The sequence below is a fragment of the Neovison vison genome, chromosome 3 (assembly GCF_020171115.1).
Source record: "Neovison vison isolate M4711 chromosome 3, ASM_NN_V1, whole genome shotgun sequence".
Lineage (NCBI taxonomy): Eukaryota > Metazoa > Chordata > Mammalia > Carnivora > Mustelidae > Neogale > Neogale vison.
In genome coordinates this window covers 190438155-190454938 of record NC_058093.1, presented here as the reverse complement: position 1 = coordinate 190454938, position 16784 = coordinate 190438155, and positions in this window count along the sequence as shown.

The window sequence follows — 16784 nt, the reverse complement described above, 5'->3', positions numbered from 1 at the left end:
ATCTTCTCCCATTCCGTGGGTTGCCTCTTTGTTTTGTTGAAGGTTTCCTTCGAGTACCATGTGTAGAAGCTTTTAATCTTGATGAAGTCCTAAAAATTCATTTTCACTTTTGTTTCCTTTCTTTGGAGACATCTTGAAAGGAGTTGCTGTGGCTGATGTTGAAGGAGGTTACTGCCTATGTTTTCCTCTAGGATTCTGATGGATTCCAGCCTCAAGTTGAGGTCTCTTATCCATTTCAAGTTTATCTTTGTGTGTGGTGTAAGAGAATGGTCGAGTTTCTTTGTTCTACACATAGCTATCTAATTTTCCCAGCACCGTTTGAAAAGACTGTATTTTTCCACTGGGTTTTTTTTGTGCTTTGTTGAAGTTTTTTTGGAGGGTTGAATTGAGGGTCCATATCTGGGCTTTCAACTCTGTTCCACTGGTCTATGTGTCTGCTTTATGCCAGTACCATGCTGCCTTGGTGATCACAACTTTGTAGTAAAGCTTGAAAATGGGCAACATGATGCAACCAGGTTTTTTTTTTTTTTTCTTATTCAACATTTCCTTAGCAACTAAAGGTCTCTTCAGATTCCATACAAATTTTAGGATTGTTTACCCCAGCTGTTTGAAAAATGCCAATGGAATTTTGATTGGAATGTCGCAGAAAGTATAGATTACTCTAGACAGCATAGACCTTTTAACAGTGGCTATATTTCTGATCCATGAGCATGGAATGGTCCTCACTCTTTTTGTGTCATCTTCAATTTCTTTCATGAGTTTTCTGTAGTTCCTCGAGTAAAGATCCTTTAATTGTTTGGTTAGGCTTATTCCCACATATCTTATGGTTCTTGGTGCTACAGTAAATGGATTCAGTTCTCTAATTCCCCTTTCTGTATTTTCATTCTTAGTGTATAAGTAAGCAACTGATTTCTGTTCATGGATTTTGTATCCCGCCACATTCCTGAATTGCTGAATGAATTCTAGTAGTTTGGGGGTGGAATCTTTTGGGTTTTCCATATAAAGAATCATGTCATCTGCAAAGAGAGAGTTTTTAACTTCATTATTGCCAATTTGAATACATTTTGTTTCTCTTTGTTGTCTTATTGCTGTAGCTAGGACTTCTAATATTATGTTGAACAAGAGTGGTGAGAGTGGGCATCCTTGTCATTGTTCCTGATCTCAAGGAAAAGGCTGTCAGCTTTTTCCCATTGAGGATGATATTTGCTGTGGGTTTTTTATAGATAGATTTTATGTAGTTCAGGAATGTTCCTTCTATCCCTATACTTTGAAACGTTTTAATCAGGAATGGATGCTGGATTTTGTCAAATGCTTTTCCTGCATCAATTGAGAGGACCATGTGGTTCTTCTCTCTTCTTTTATTGATTTGTTCTCTTACATTGATTGATTTGAGAATGTTGAACCATGCTTGAAAACCAGGGATGAATCCCACCTTGTCATGGTGGATAATCTTTTTTAATGTACTGTTGGATCCTATTAGCTAGGATCTTATTGAGAATCTCAGCATCCATATTCATGAGGGATATTGGTATGAAATTCTCCTTTTTGGTGTGGTCTTTGCCTGTTTTGGGGATCAGGGTAAGGCTGGCTACATAGAAAGAGTCTGGAGGTTTTCCTTCTGCTTCAATGTTTTGAAACAGCTTCAGGAGAATAGGTGTTATTTCTTTTATGAATGTTTGGTAGCATTACCCAGGGAATCCATCAGGTCCTGGGCTCTTGTTTTTGGGAGGTTTTTGATCAATGCTTCAAACTCGTTACTAGATATCGATCTATTCAGATTGTCAATTTCTTCCCGGTTCAATTTTGGGAGTTTATAGTTTTCCAGGAATGCATCCATTTCTTCTACGTTGCTTAACTTATTGGCATATAACTGTTGATAATAACTTCTGATGATTGTTTCTACTTCCTTTGTGTTCACTGTGATCTCTCCCTTTTCATTCATAATTTTATTAATTTGAACCTCTCTCTTTTCTTTTGAATTATTTGGCCAATGGTTTATGTAGTGTCCTTCTGTATCTCTGATGACAGTCTTTAGTTTAAAATCTAATTTATCTGATATGACAATCACTATCCCAGCCTTCTTTTGAGGTCCATTGGCATGAAAGATTCTTCACCATCCCTTCACTTTCAGTCTGGATATATCCTTACGTTTGAAATGAGTCTCTTGTAGACAACATATGGATGGGTCCTGTCATTTTATCCAGTCAGCAACCCTGAGTCATTTTATGGGCACATTTAGGTCATTCTCATTGTGAATGATTATTGAGAGAGACGTTTCTATTGACACTGCATCACCTGTGAAGTAGCTGTTTCTATAGATTGTCTTCTTATATTTCTGTTCAATGATATTCTTAGGATTTTTCCTCTTTTATAAAACTCCTGATAATATTTATTGTATTGTCCGTTTGGTGGTCAAATACTCTTTTAAACCTTGCTATTCTTGGAAACTCTTTATCTCTGCATCCACTTTGAATGTCATTCTTGCTGGATAAAGTATTCTTGGCTGCATGTTCTTCTCATTTCGTGCCCTGAATATATCTTGCCAGCCCTTTCTGGCTTGCCAGGTTTCTGGGGACATGTCTAACGTTATTCTGATGGGCTTTTCTCTATACATAAGGAATTTCTTTGCCCTAGCTGCTTTCAAGAGCTCGTGTCTACAATTATGATTCACCATTTTCACTATCAAGTGTCTCGAGGTTTTTCTAGTTTCTATGATCTTGCGGGTAGCCTTTCTGCCTCTAGGATATCAATGCTGGTTCCATTTGCTAAACTGGAAAAAATTTCATAGAGAATTTTTTCAAGATATATGTTCTAGTCTTCGTTCTTTCTCTTCCCCTTCAGGATTCCAGTAATACTGAGGTTGGAACATTTCATGGCATCATATATTCCCTAATTCTGTTTTTGTGGCTTCTAAACTATTTGTTCTGGGATTCCTCCTGATCCTTTTTCTCTATCTGTTTGTCCTCCAGATTACTAATTCTATCTTCTGCCTCAGTTACCCTAGCTTTTAGAGAATTTAGATTAGATTGGACCTCATTGAGAACATTGTGAACATCATTTCTGGTGGCTTTCACTTCTGCCCTCATCAAATCCATTTTGTTATTAAAGTTTTCTCCATCCTAACTATTGCCTGCATAATTATTAGCCTGAATTCCCTTTGAAACATACTGTCTATGTCCATGTCCAATAGCTCTGATGGAGAGGGAGTAGTCTCTGAATATTTCCTCTGTTGAGCATTCCTCCTCCTAGTCATTTTGGTGAGAGTGGGCTGAACGGATGTGTAGCTGAATGTATCAACTTCGCTGCAATCAAGTTGAACTCTGAAATGCTTCCGAGCAATTGAGAGTCCCCACCAAAAAGAAAGGAAAAAAGAATGAGAGAGAAAAAGAGAGATACAGGAAAAAAAGAAAAGAAAAAAATAAAAGATAAGGCCCAGCCCAAATGGGCCACAAAGATAAGACTTATAAATCAGACTTATAAAGACAGACAAATAAGAAGACCAATAAAAGTAGATGACAAGAAAAATAAATAAATAAATAAATAAATAAAAGAACCCAGCCAACATGAACCACAAGTATAAAATTTATTACTACCAGAAAATAAATGAATACAGAGAGACTGACAGAAGAAAAAGATGGGAGAGTGGTTATAAATCCTCAGTGTGGGAGAGGCAGGTTATTTTGATTTTTCCTGGATGTATCTTAAGATCTTTGTGAATGGACTCAACTTCCCTGAGATAAAGGATGATCAAAACTGGTTTACCTATAGGGTTAGCATTGACTGGGGAAAGGGAGTTACCTTGAAGTTTATCTCTATATGAATATTTTAAAAAAAAAGATAGAAAAGAAAGGAAAAGAAAATAAAAAAAAAATAGAAAAGTGAAAGAAAAACACAGGAATATATATTAAAAAGTTCAGGTTAAAGGTTATTATGGAATTCAATGTACTGCATATCTCACTGTTATGGTAAATAGGTTAAAAAGTTACATATTTTAAAAAATGAAAATAACCAGAAGAGTGGAACCAAATTAAAATAAAAGTCGTATTGCAACTTTTGCAGTAGAGATGGATGTCCTCTTGACTTTGTGGTTTGTGTGTGTGTGTGTGTGTGTGTGTGTGTGTGTGTGTGTGGTTGGCTTTCTCAGGGAGAGGCCTGTCACGTGGCTTTTCAGGCAATGTTCCTAGAGTTAAGTCCTCCTGCCCCTATCAAAGAGGTGGACTCTTAGGAAACAGGTTTTTCAGGCTTTTGTTCTTTGGGAGTTTTGTTTGTTTGTTTTGTTTGTTGTTTGTTTTATTTCTTTTCAGTGAAACAGAATTCATTGTTTTTTGTACCACACCCAGTGCTCCATGCAATATGTGCCCTCCATAATACCCACCACATGGCTTCCCCAACCTCCAAGCCCCTGCCCCTTCAAAACCCTCAGGCTGTTTTTCAGAGTCCACAGTCTCTCATGGTTCAGTTCCCTTCAAATTTCCCTCAACTCCCTTATCCTCTCCATCTCCCTAGGTCCTCATGTTATTTGTTATGCGCCACAAATAAGTGAAGTCATATGATAATGGACTCTCTTTACTTGACTTATTACTCAGCATAATCTCTTCCAGTCCCATCCATGTTGCTACAAAAGTTGGGTATTCTTTCTTTCTGGTGGAGGCATAATACTCCATAGTGTATAAGAACCACTCCTTCCTTATCCATTAATCCGTTGAAGGGCCTCTTTGTTCTCTCCACAGTTTGGCAACCATGGCCATCACTGCTATAAACATTGTGGTACAGATGGTCCTTCTTTTTACTACATCTGTATCTTTGGGGTAAATATCCAGTAGTGCAAATGCAGGGTCATAGGGAAGCACTATTTTTTAATATCTTGAGGAATTTCCACACTGTTCTCCACAGTGGCTGCAACAACGTGTATTCTCACCAACAGATTAAGAGATTTCCCCCTTCTCCACATCCTCTCCAACACACTTTGTTTGCTGTCTTGCTAATTTTGTTCATTTTAACTGGTGTAAGTTGGTATCTCAATGTGGTTTTAATTTGAATCTCTCTGATGGATAATGATGATTAGGTTTTTGATTGTTTGTTAGTTTCTTTGTTTTCTCTCCCCTTGGATGCTTTTGATGGTTTCTGGAAGTTTAGAGGAATGAAAACTGCACCCAGACCTCCCTCTCAGACAGAAGCCTCAGTTTCTTTCCTTCTGGGTGCTCCAGAGCACATAAATTTTGCCTCTGCCACTGGCAGAGACAGTCACCAGTCATGGTTTCTGGTGTCACAAGAATTCCTGCTTGTACCCAAAACCATAAGAAATACTAGTCTTGGCTGTCTGGGTGGCTCCATACTGCCAGAACAGTCTGGAGGAGAGAGAGCCCTGAGATTTTCATGCTGGATTGGGCTGGTAGTGCTCAGACTCTGGGTCCTAGAGAGTGCTGGCTGGCTGGTGCCTACACAGAGCTCTCTCTGGAAAGGGTGTAGGACATGACTCAGACTCTGTTCATGCAGTCCGCACTTGGATGATCTTGCTTGGTCAGTCAGTCAGCCCCAGATATAGGAAACTTCAGAAAATTTAAGAATTTGAAGGGAAGAATCTGCCTGAGTTTGTGGGAATAGCAGAAAATTTGTTTAAGATCAGGGATGCACAAGAGGATGAATAACAGACAAAAAAATAAAACTGGTTAAGGTTTTGGCATTACATGAGTTGGAGAGGATATGGGTAGGGGATAGTAAATGGAAGGAAAAGCCTAAGCACAGAGAAGAGAGGCGGGAAGACTTAGATTCAGATCAGTGTGCTTACTGTAAGGAAGAATAACATTGGGCCTGGGAGTGCCCCAAAAGGAAGACAGCAATGCTTGCCACCAGAGACTGAAGGGGTCGTGGTTCGGAGCCCCTCTTCGAACCTTGGGTAAAAATTGAAGTGGAGGGGAAATCAGTTGATTTTTTGGTGGATACAAGAGCCCAATTTTCATCATTACTTAAACCTATGGGGAAACTACTTGGAGAGGAAGTCTGGGTACAAGGAGCAAATGACACAGAGAGACATAAATGGGCAACAGAAAGGACTTTGAATTTGGCCTCAGGAAAAGTTAAACATCAATTTTTGGTCCTCCCTAATGTCCCATATAACTTGATGGGAAGAGATCTCCTCCACAAGTTAAGTCACAGATTCATTTCTCGGAAGGAGTCATGATTGTAACCTTGAGACAACCCATGGTAAAAGTGCTTATGGCAGCAGAAGATGAATACCTCCTTCATGAGTCAGTCTCAAAACCATAGGAGACAAAGTGTGGGGGAGCCTTCTCCAAATCCTACTGGACGAGTTTCCCGAGGTCTGGGCAGAAGGGAAGCCTCCTGGCTTGGCCAAGGAACAACCTCCAATGGTGGTAAAATTAAAGGCGACAGCTATGGCTGTTCATGTTCAGCAGTATACCCTCCTACCACGGGAAGCAAAGGAAGGATCAGAAAAGACATTAACCACTCCGAGGAGACGGGATCCTAGTTCCTTGCAAATCTCCATGGAACACACCTTTGCTGCCTGTCAAAAAGGTGGAGACTGGGGAGTACTGACCCATCCAGGACTTGCAGGGAGTTAACAAACGGGTTGAAGATATCCACCAGGTGGTGCCTAACCTTTATACCCTCCTGGGCCCAGAAGAACTGTGTATACTGTCTTATATCTCAAGGATGTACTTTTTTCTGCATGTATTTAGCAAAGGAATTCTTAGTACCTTTTTTGCTTTTGAGTGTCCAACCCACAGGAAGGATTCCAAGGCTAGCTCACCTGGACAAGACTTCCCCAAGAGTTCAAGAATTCACCCACTACCTTCGACAAGGCCCTACATGAGGGTTTGCATAAGTACAGAACCTCCAACCCAGGAGTCACTCTGTTACAGTATGTTGATGACTTGCTAGTAGCCGCTGAGGACTCTGAGTCAAGTTTGCAGGGGATGATAGCTTTCTTACACACTCTGCAGGAAAAAGGGTTTCAGGTGTCAGTGAAGAAAGCACAGCTCTGTCAGAGCCATGCCATTTTTCTAGGCTTTGATCTCCACAAGGTAGTGTGTTCACTGTCTGAGTACAGGAAACAGGTGATCACCCGATACCACCGCATGACCATGTCCTGCAAGTGAGGGAGTTTCTTGGGACGGTGGGCTACTGTAGGCTGTGGATACGGGGGTTTGTGGAGATTGCCCGAACTCTCTACGAACTGGCAAAAGGAGGGCTCACTATGGTAGAGTGGACAGCAGAGGCAGAAGGAGCACTTCAAGAGTTACAAACAGCCTTACTGAGTGCCCCAGCATTGGCCATCCCAGATGTTACCAACCCCTTCCACTTTAGGTGGATGAAAAATCTGGGGTGGCCAAAGGAGTTTTAAATCAGACTCTGGGGCCTTGGCGAAAGCCAGTAGCCTATCTTAGCAAGAAACTAGATTCAGTAGCAGCTGGGTTACCCCATTGCCTCTGCATAATTACTGCCATGGCCCTCCTGGTAAAGTATGCAAGTAAACTGACTTTGGGTCAAAATCTCATCTTGATCACCACCCACGCTATTGAAGGCCCTCTCCAGACTCCACCCAGCTGATGGATGATGAACATCTGAGAGACAGGGTATCAGGTCCTCCTCCTCAACGAACCAAGAGAGACCTCCCAGCCCCTTGTGGTGCTAAATCCAGCCACACTGCTGCCAGAGGAACTGGCTGACCATCCACACGACTGTGGGGAGGTCCTAACCCAAGTCACAAAGATAAGGTCGGATCTCAGAAACATTCCCCTCCCAGATGCCAATATGACTCTGTTCACAGATGGGAGTAGCTACATGGTCAATGTAAAGAGGTATGCAGGGGCTGTGGTGGTTTCTCCTGAGCAGGAACTCTGGACAGCAGCCTTGCCACATGGAACTTCGGAACAAACAGCAGAACTGATTGCACTCACTAAGGCACTGCAGAGGGCCAAAGGTAAAACCGCCAACATCTATATGGACAGCAAGTATGTCTTTCCTATTCTCCATATACATGGGGCTATTTATAAAGAAAGGGGCCTATTAACAGCAGAAGGAAAAGGAATTAAAACTTTGGTTCTCCTCCAGGCTATTTGAGAGCCAAAAGAGATGGCTGTTATGCATTACAAGGGACACTAAAAAGGGACTGATCTGATTTCAAAAGGAAACCAATTAGCAGATCGAGCCGCAAAGCAAGAAGCCCAAGAAACAGTGCAAGGGTTGGTTACATGCCCAACTCTAGCCCTACCTTAAAAACCGGACTATTCAGAGGAAGATTTAAAGTATTTACAAAAATGGGCTATATTAGACTATGAAGGGGACTTGGTAAGACTAAAAGAGGAAAGTTAATTCTTCCTAGAAGACTAGGTAAGAAGTTAGTAGACCAGATACATCAGGGTACTTATTTGGATATACACAAACTCAAGGGCCTTATAGGCTAGCAATTCCAGGCATATGGTTCAGGATGTAATTGATAGATGTGCTCAATGCCAGGCAGTTAATGTGGGAGGAACTAGAATGGGAAGAGGGAAATGAGAAAGAGGTAAGGAACCAGGAATTTATTGGGAAATAGATTTTATAGAAATGAACCCTGGAAAATATAGGCACAAGTACATGTTAGTTTTTGTAGATACCTTTTCAGGCTGGGTAGAAGCTTTTTCTGGAAAACATGAGACAGCAGGATCAGTAGGCAAAAAGGCTACTAGAAGAAATAATTCCTAGGTTTGGGCTGCTTCTCGTGATTGGGTCAGACAATGGCCCTGCATTTGTGAGCTCAGTCTCACAGACATTGGTCAAGGCCGTGGGCACAAATTGAAAACTGCATTGTGGCTATCAGCCCCAGAGTTCAGGGTAAGTAGGGAGAATGAACTGGACTCTTAAAGAGACCTTGACAAAACTAATTCTGGAGACTGGCTGTGGATGAGTGGATCTCCTTCCTTCGCCCTCCTCAGGGCATGATGTACACTCTGTTTAAACAAGGTGACCCAATTTGAAATAATGTTTGGGAGACACCCCCCACCCGCTCAGTCCTTGGCTACAAGAGGTTGCCTAAGCAGAAATTACTGATCAGTCAGCACTCCAGTCACTGCAGGCATTACAGTCTGTCTTAAAAAAAACTCATGCAGAGATCTGGACTGCCCACACTGGGATGGAGATGGAGTTGTAACCACATCCTTACCAACCCAAGGACTTGGATTGGATACGTCACTATCAAGTGGGGAGCTTGGAGTTTCGCTGGGACTGTTTACTGTCATCCTGACTACCCCCACAGCAATAAAAATAGAAGGCATCAGGACCTGGATTCACGAGGGTCACGTCAAATGAGCCAAGGATGAAGACGCCCCCTAGAAGTGGAAGCCTCAGCCAATGGACCCTGCTGACCATGGACTAAAGCTAAAACTCAAAAGACTATGATTTTATTGTTGCTCTTATTGTTACCTGTTTATTTTAAGTATAGGTAGGAATTTAGATTAAGTTGTAAATGGCTAACTCATCAGCCGTCTGTGCACTAGTGCCATTTGTACAAAAGAAAACTAGAGCGATAAAATGTTAGACTTACATGCTCAATATAACCCCTTACAACCAGAGAATATAGAACTGGCTGAAAAGTCAAGGATTTGACTAATCTTCAAAGAAAAGGGGGGGGATGTAAGGGCCTGATTGGACTGAGTAAGTCATTTTGTGTTTATGTAGTGAACTTAGATTGGCCCTATGCAGTAAACTTAGATTGACTCCACCCCTCCCAGAGGAACTTACTTGCAAAGCCTAGATTCAAGGGCGGGTTAGGCCAAGTGAAGACATCCGATCAGTTGGGCACACATATATCTACCAGGGTAAATTGAAATTCAACTGGGCACCCGTGTGTTACCTAGCATTTTTTTTTCTGTGTGTGGCATACTTAGAATGACTGTGAAATGTTCTCTGAGACTGCAATCTCATTGGCCACCTGTGTATAGCCGGGCTAAACTACCTGTATAAAAGTTAGTCAGTGAGACTGGGAGGGCTCGCCTCTTTGCAAGTGACATCCCTGACCGGTCAGTTTGATTCTCAATGATTGGTGCAAAATAAACCTTTGCTTGACCTTCACTTTGTACCAGTCCCGCTTTTTTTTTATTTCAGACTCTAACACCCCCATTGGCAGGTTTTCCAGGAAAGGACTTGGGTCACATGCCTGAAGGATGGGTATAGATGACTGATGTGAGCAATGACTGGTCTCACATGTTGGATATGGGCCCCGCTTTCTGGGTGGAGGGTACTAGGTCAGGGCTCTGGCTCTGTCAGAGAAAGCACTAGTGGCAAAAGCAGCCTATAAATCGGGGTTCTCTCTAGGGCCGAGCAGATTGACCCTCAAGTGGGGTTTCGGGGCAGACTTACCAGGTGCTTCTTCATTCTATGGGGAAGGCTGAATGCTGCGATGTGGCTGGAGAATTCTCTGTCAAGAGGGTTGGGGACCAGGAGGGTGAGGATGGAATTGTAAACACAAGCTACGGTTAAATTCAGTGCCAAGTGGAAGGCAGTTCTAGTGTGCAGTGGCTGATTTGAGATATCAAGCACCTGAGTAAAGGGCGATGTCAGACTTTTGCTCACACTGGAGTTTGTGCCTATGATGACTAACAAATGGAGGTGTGGCATCAATAGGCCATGGAGTATTTCCATCGCTGGGTTTTGTGAGATGCTCCAAAAAGCAAAGTTTTCTTCTACTAGACACGTGGAGTCTGGTTTGTTTGCTCCAGTGTCCCCCATGTGGAAACTTTCAGCAGCAGAGCACTCCTGCAAAGATGCATGGAAAGCACACCTCCAATGACTATTACAACTTAGGAACATGGCAGGTTTGTTCTGGTGGCTATGAGGCAAAGTATCAAGGCCTTGAGTTCACATGAAATCTCTTGCTGATGGGTCTCAATGCTAGTTTGTTACCGGGAGATCTTAGAATGTGCTAGTTGCTAAGGTGTCATGTAGGATTCAACTACGCTGAAGGTTTGACACAGGAAGAAGAGCACAATTTACTTCTGGGGACAGGAGATGTTCTGTTGTGTGGCTCAGGGACCACATGTTGTATCAGATGTTGGTATTCCAGAACTGACCTCTGAGGACAGATGCCTGAAAACCTAATCTAGGATTCCAATGAGGTCCTAGGGGCATGTCAGGTTCAATCTTATGACTCAGGACCATTGAGTTGGGTTTCTGCCTGGATGCAGGTGATCAGGATGATTCAGATTGCACATTTGCGTCCAGAGAGGCCTCCAATATTGGGGTTGGAGCAGAGACCTGGCAGGTGTCTCCTAATCTGGAGGGTTTGGGCAACTGTGACAGGCAGAGTTTCCTTGGGGATTGCAGGCACAGTCTGTTCTGTGGCTCCAGAGACACCAACCTGGAGGATATGTGAGCCAAAGTTTTGGAAGAGAAGTCTGCAAACACAAATTTGGGTTAGGGTTAGTGGCGAGCTGATCACAGGCCTAATGCATAGACATGGAGGGCACCTCATCAGGAAATTTAATTAGGTTGACTCGAAGGCAGTAGCACAGGCTTTTGTATCTGGAAGTGTGTCCTGGATGGCCTCAATATGCAGGTGTGGTCTCATGGGTTCATGGGAGATTTTTCCTCTCTAAGGATCCTGGTGACTCCCAATAGATTGATGGCTTTTTCAGGAATATGAAGAGCGATGTTTTCCATCATAGGGGTGGCCCAAAACAGCGATTCCAGAGATGGGCTCTGGGTCTGGCCTCCTGGAAAATTCCACCAAGGGTTAGGATTTGGACCTAAAGGCATACCAGGCCTGCAGTGAGGGATCCTGGTGGTACAACAGAGAGGCCTAATTTGAAAGCATGCTCAGGCTAAGGGTCACAATGCCTCTTTCTCCCCAGGGAGGACCTCATGGGTGGCCGTGGCCTCATTGACCATGCATATGGCTCCCACTTTGAAAGCTGGACACCCATCCTTGCAGCCAGTCTTCCTGCCATGGGATAGAGGCATTCTCTATTGTGCTTCAGGTTCCCCCATTGAGAGGGATTCCAGCAAGGTCTGGGGACAGGTGTCTGAATACCAAGGATGGGTAGAGATGACGGAGTTGGGCCATGGCCAGTTTCACATGTTGGATATGGGGCTCTCTCCCTCTGGGTGGCTGACATGAGGTCGGGGCTCAGGCTCTCTCAGACAGAACTAGTGGTCACGGCAGCCTATAATTTGGGGTTCCATCAAGGGCCGAACAGATTGATCCTCATGTGGGTTTCTAGGCAGACTCACCAGGCATTTATTTCTATGGAATAAGCATAATGCTGTGTTGTGGCCCAGTATTCCCTATCAAGAGGGCTTGGGGACAAATAGGGAGAGGATGGAATTGTTAACACACTCTAAGGTTAAATTCAGTGCCAAGAGGAAGGAATTTCCAATGGGCAGCAGCTGATTTGAGATATCCAGCACCTGAATGAGGGTGGATTCACATATTTGCTCACACTGGAGTTTGTGTCTATGATGACTAACAAATGGAAGAGTTCCGTCAAGAGGCCATGGAAGATTTCCCACATGGAGGCTTGTGAGATGCTCCAAACAGCAAAGTTTCCTTCTACTGGACACGTGGTGTCTGGTTTGTTTGCTCCAGGATCCCCCATGTTGAAAGTTTGGGTAGCAGAGCTCTCCCACATGGATGCCTTGAAAGCACACCTCCATTGACCATTGAAGCTGAGGAACATTTCTGGTCCCTTCTGGTGGCTCCGCCTAGAAATACCAAGGCCTTGAGTTGACATGGAATCTGTTGCACATGGGTCACAATGCTGGATAGTTACCAGGGAGATCTTAGAATGTGCTAGTGGTTACGTGGCCATGCAGGATTCTCCCACGTGTTGGGTTTGACACAGGTCGAAAAGCATGGTTTCCTTCTGGGGACAGGAGATGTTATGTTGTGTGGCTCAGGGACCACATGGTGTATCATAAGTTGGTATTCCAGAATAGGCCTCTTAGGACAGATGCCGGAAAATCTAATCTAGGATTCCAATGAGGTCCTAGGGCCCTGTCAGGTACACTCTTCTGACTCAGGACCATTAACGTGGGTGTCTGCCAGGAGGTCGGTGATCAGGGTGTTTCAGACTGTGCATTTGTGTCCAGAGCAGCATCCAGAATTGGGGTGGTCTCAGGGGCCTTGCAGTTTTCTCCTAATCTGGAGGGTTTGGGCAATTTTGTTGGGCACAGTTTCCTTGGGGATGGCAGGCACAATCTTGTGGTGTGGCTCCAGAGACCCCATCCTAGAGAGCATGTGAGCCATGGTTTTGGGAGAGAAGTCTGCAAACAGAAACTTGGGTGATGTTTAGTGGTGAGGTGATTGCAGGCCCAAGGCATAGACCTGGAGAACCGCTTGTCAGGAATTGTAATTAGGGTGACAGGTACGTGGTGGCACATGCTTTTATATTTGTATTGTGTATCCAGGATTGCCTCAGAATGCAGGTGTGGTCTCATGGGTCCATGGGAGATTTTTCCTGTCTAAGAATCCTGGCAGCTCCTAATAGTTGGCTGGCTTTTTTGGTGCAGGAAAGAGTGCTTTCTTCGATCTTAGGGGTGCCCCAACACAGGGATTCCAGAGATGGGCTCTGTGTCTGGGCTTATGTAAAATCACACCAATGGTTAGGATTTGGGCCTAAGGGAGTACTAGGCCTTCAATGAGAGACCCTGGTGGTGAAAATGTGAGGGCTTGTTTGAGAGCATGCACAGGCTGAGGGACACAATACCTGTTTGTTCCCAGAGAAGCCCTCAGGAGAGGGAGTGGAATCATTGGGAATGAGGCTGGCTCCCACTCTGAAGGTTGGACACCCAAACCGTTAGATGGGTTTCCTGCCAAGGGGAAATAGGAGTTCACTACTGTGCATCAGGTTCCCCCATTGGCAAGGATTCCAGCAAGGTCTGGGGACAGATGCCTGAATACCAAGCATGTGTAGAGATGACAGACGTGGGCAATCGCCATTCTCACATGCTGGATATGGGCCCCACTCTCCGGGTGGCTGACACGAGGTCAGGGCTCAGGCTCTGTCACATACAGCACTAGTGGCCAGGGAAGCCTATAAATTGGGGTTCCCTCAAGGGCCGTGTAGATTGATCCTCATGTGAGCTTTCTGGACAGACTCACCAGGCACTTCTTATTTCTATGGGGAAGGCATAATGCTGCGACATGGTTTGAGAATTACCTATCAAGTGGCCCTGTGGACCAGGAGGGTGAGGATGGAATTGTAAACACCAGCTATGGTTAATTTCAGTGCCAAGCGGAAGGCAGTTCCAGTGTGCTGGCTCTGATTTGAGATATCTATCACCTGAGTAAGTTCAGATGTCAGATGTTTGCTCACACTGGAGTTTGTATCTGTGATGAACGACTAATAGAGGGGTGGCATCAAAAGGCCATGGAGGATGACCCACGCTGGGTCTTGTGAGATGCTCCAAACAGTAAGGTTTCCTTCTACTGGACATGTGGAGTCTGGTTTGTTTACTCCAGTGTCCTCCATGTGGAAAGATGGGGAAGCAGAGCTCTCCCGCATGGAAGTCTGGAAAGCACACCTCCATTGTCCATTGCAGCTTAGGAAATGGGCAGGTTCATCTGGTGACGCTGGGGCGAAGTACCAAGGTCTTGAGTTGACATGGAATCTTTTGCACATGGGTAACAATGCTGGTTTGTTATCATGGAGATGTTAGAATGTGCTTGTGGCTAAGGTGCCATGCAGGATTCTCCTACCCTGAGGGTTTGACACAGGTCCAATAGCACGGTTTTCTTTAGGACAGGAGATATACTGTTGTGTGGCTCAGGGACCACATGTTATATCACAAGTTGGTATTCTGAACAGAACTCATGACAGATGCCTGGAAACATAATCTAGGGTTCCAATGAGGTCCTAGAGGCATGTCTGGTTCAATCACTGGATTCAGGACCATTGACTTGACTGTCTGTTTCAATGTAGGTGATCAGGGTGTTACCGACTGCGCATTTGCTTCCAGAGAAGCCTCCAATATGGGGGTGGGCTCAGGGACCATGCAGGTTTCTCCTAATTTGAAAGGTTTGGGCAGCTGTGACGGACAAATTTCCCTTGGTGATGGCAGGCCCAGTACTGCGGTCAGGCTCCAGAGATATCCCTCCCCTTGAGGGCATAGGAGCCATGGTTTTTGGACAGAAGTCTGCAAACACAAACTCAGGTTAGACTTAGTGGTGATATGATCACAAGACCAAAGCATAGAACTGGATGACAGCTCATCAGGAATTGGAATTAGTGTGATTCGAAGGCGGTAGCATAGGCTTTTTTGACTGGATTGTGTGTCCAGGATGGCCTCGGAAAGCAGGTGTGGTCTCATGCATTTAGGGGAGATTTTTCATCTCTAAGGATCCTGGCAGCTCCCAATAGTTTGGTGGCTTTTGCGGGGAAAGGAAAAGTGCTGTTTTCCATCTTAGGGGTGCCCCAAAACAGGGATTCCAGAGACGGGCCATGGGTCTGGACTCCTGGAATATTCTACCAAGGGTTAGGATTTGTGCCTAGGGGCATACCAGGCCTGTAATGTGCTATCCCTGTGGAGCAATGGAGAGGGATTGTTTGAAAGAATGCTCAGTCTGAGGGTCACCATGCCTGTTTGAGCCCAGGGCGGCCTTCAGGAGTGGGTGTGGACTCATTGGCCATGCAGATGGCTCCCACTCTGAGGGTTGGACACCCACCCAAACAGCCTGGTTTCCTGGATAGGATAACATTGTAAACACAAGATATGGTAAAATTCAGTGCCATGCAGAAGGCAGCCAGTGTGCAGTGGCTGACTCGAGATACCAGCACCTGAGTAAGGGCGGATGTCAGATGCTTGCTCTCACTGGACTTTGTGTCTATGAGGACCGCCAAATGGAGGGGTGGCGTCACGAGGCCATGGACGATTTCCCACGCTGGTGCTTGTGAGATGCTCCAAACAGCAAAGTTTCCTTGTACTGGACAGGGGGAGTCTAATTTGTTGGCTCCAGGGTCCCCATATGGAAAGTTTGGGTAGCAGAGCTCTCCCGTATGGATGCCTGGAAAGCACACCTCCATTGACCATTGCAGCTGAGGAACATGGCAGGTTCCATCTGGTGGCTCTGGGGCGAGGTTCCATGCAGCCTAAGTTGATATGGAGTTTCATGCTGTTGGATCATAATGCTGGTTTGTATCCAGGGAGATGTTAGAATGTTGGGGTGGTCAGGGTCATGCAGGATTCTCCTACACTGAGTCTTGGACACAGCTCCCAAGAGCAAGGTATCCTTCTGGGGACAGGAGGGGTTCTGTTTTGTGGCTCAGGGACCCCATGTTGGAATATAACTTGGTATTGGAGAACAGTCCTCTGAGGAAAGGCACCTGAAAATCTAAACTAGGATATCGATGAAGTCCAAGGGGTATGTCATGTTCAATCTTCTGACTCAGGGCCTTTGACCTGGATATCTGCTTGGAGGCAGGTGCTCATGGTGTGCCAGAATGCACATTTCGGTACAGAGTTTTCCTCGCAATTGAGGTTGGCTCAGGGGCTTTGTACATTGCTCCTAATCCTCAGGGTTTGGACAACAGTGAAGGGCATAGTTTCCTTCAGGAGAGTAGGCACAGTCGTCCGGTGTGCCTCTAGAGGCCCCATCCTGGAGGGCATGTGGGCCATGGCTTTGGGGACAGAAATCTGCAAATGGGAACTAGGGTTAGGGTGATGGCTGAGGTGATCACAGGCCTGATCTGCAGGCCCTGAGGTCATCTCATAGTGTACTGAAATTAAGGTGTCTTGAAAGTGGTAGTGCAGGCTTTTCTGTCGGGATTGTGTTTCCAGGACGGTTG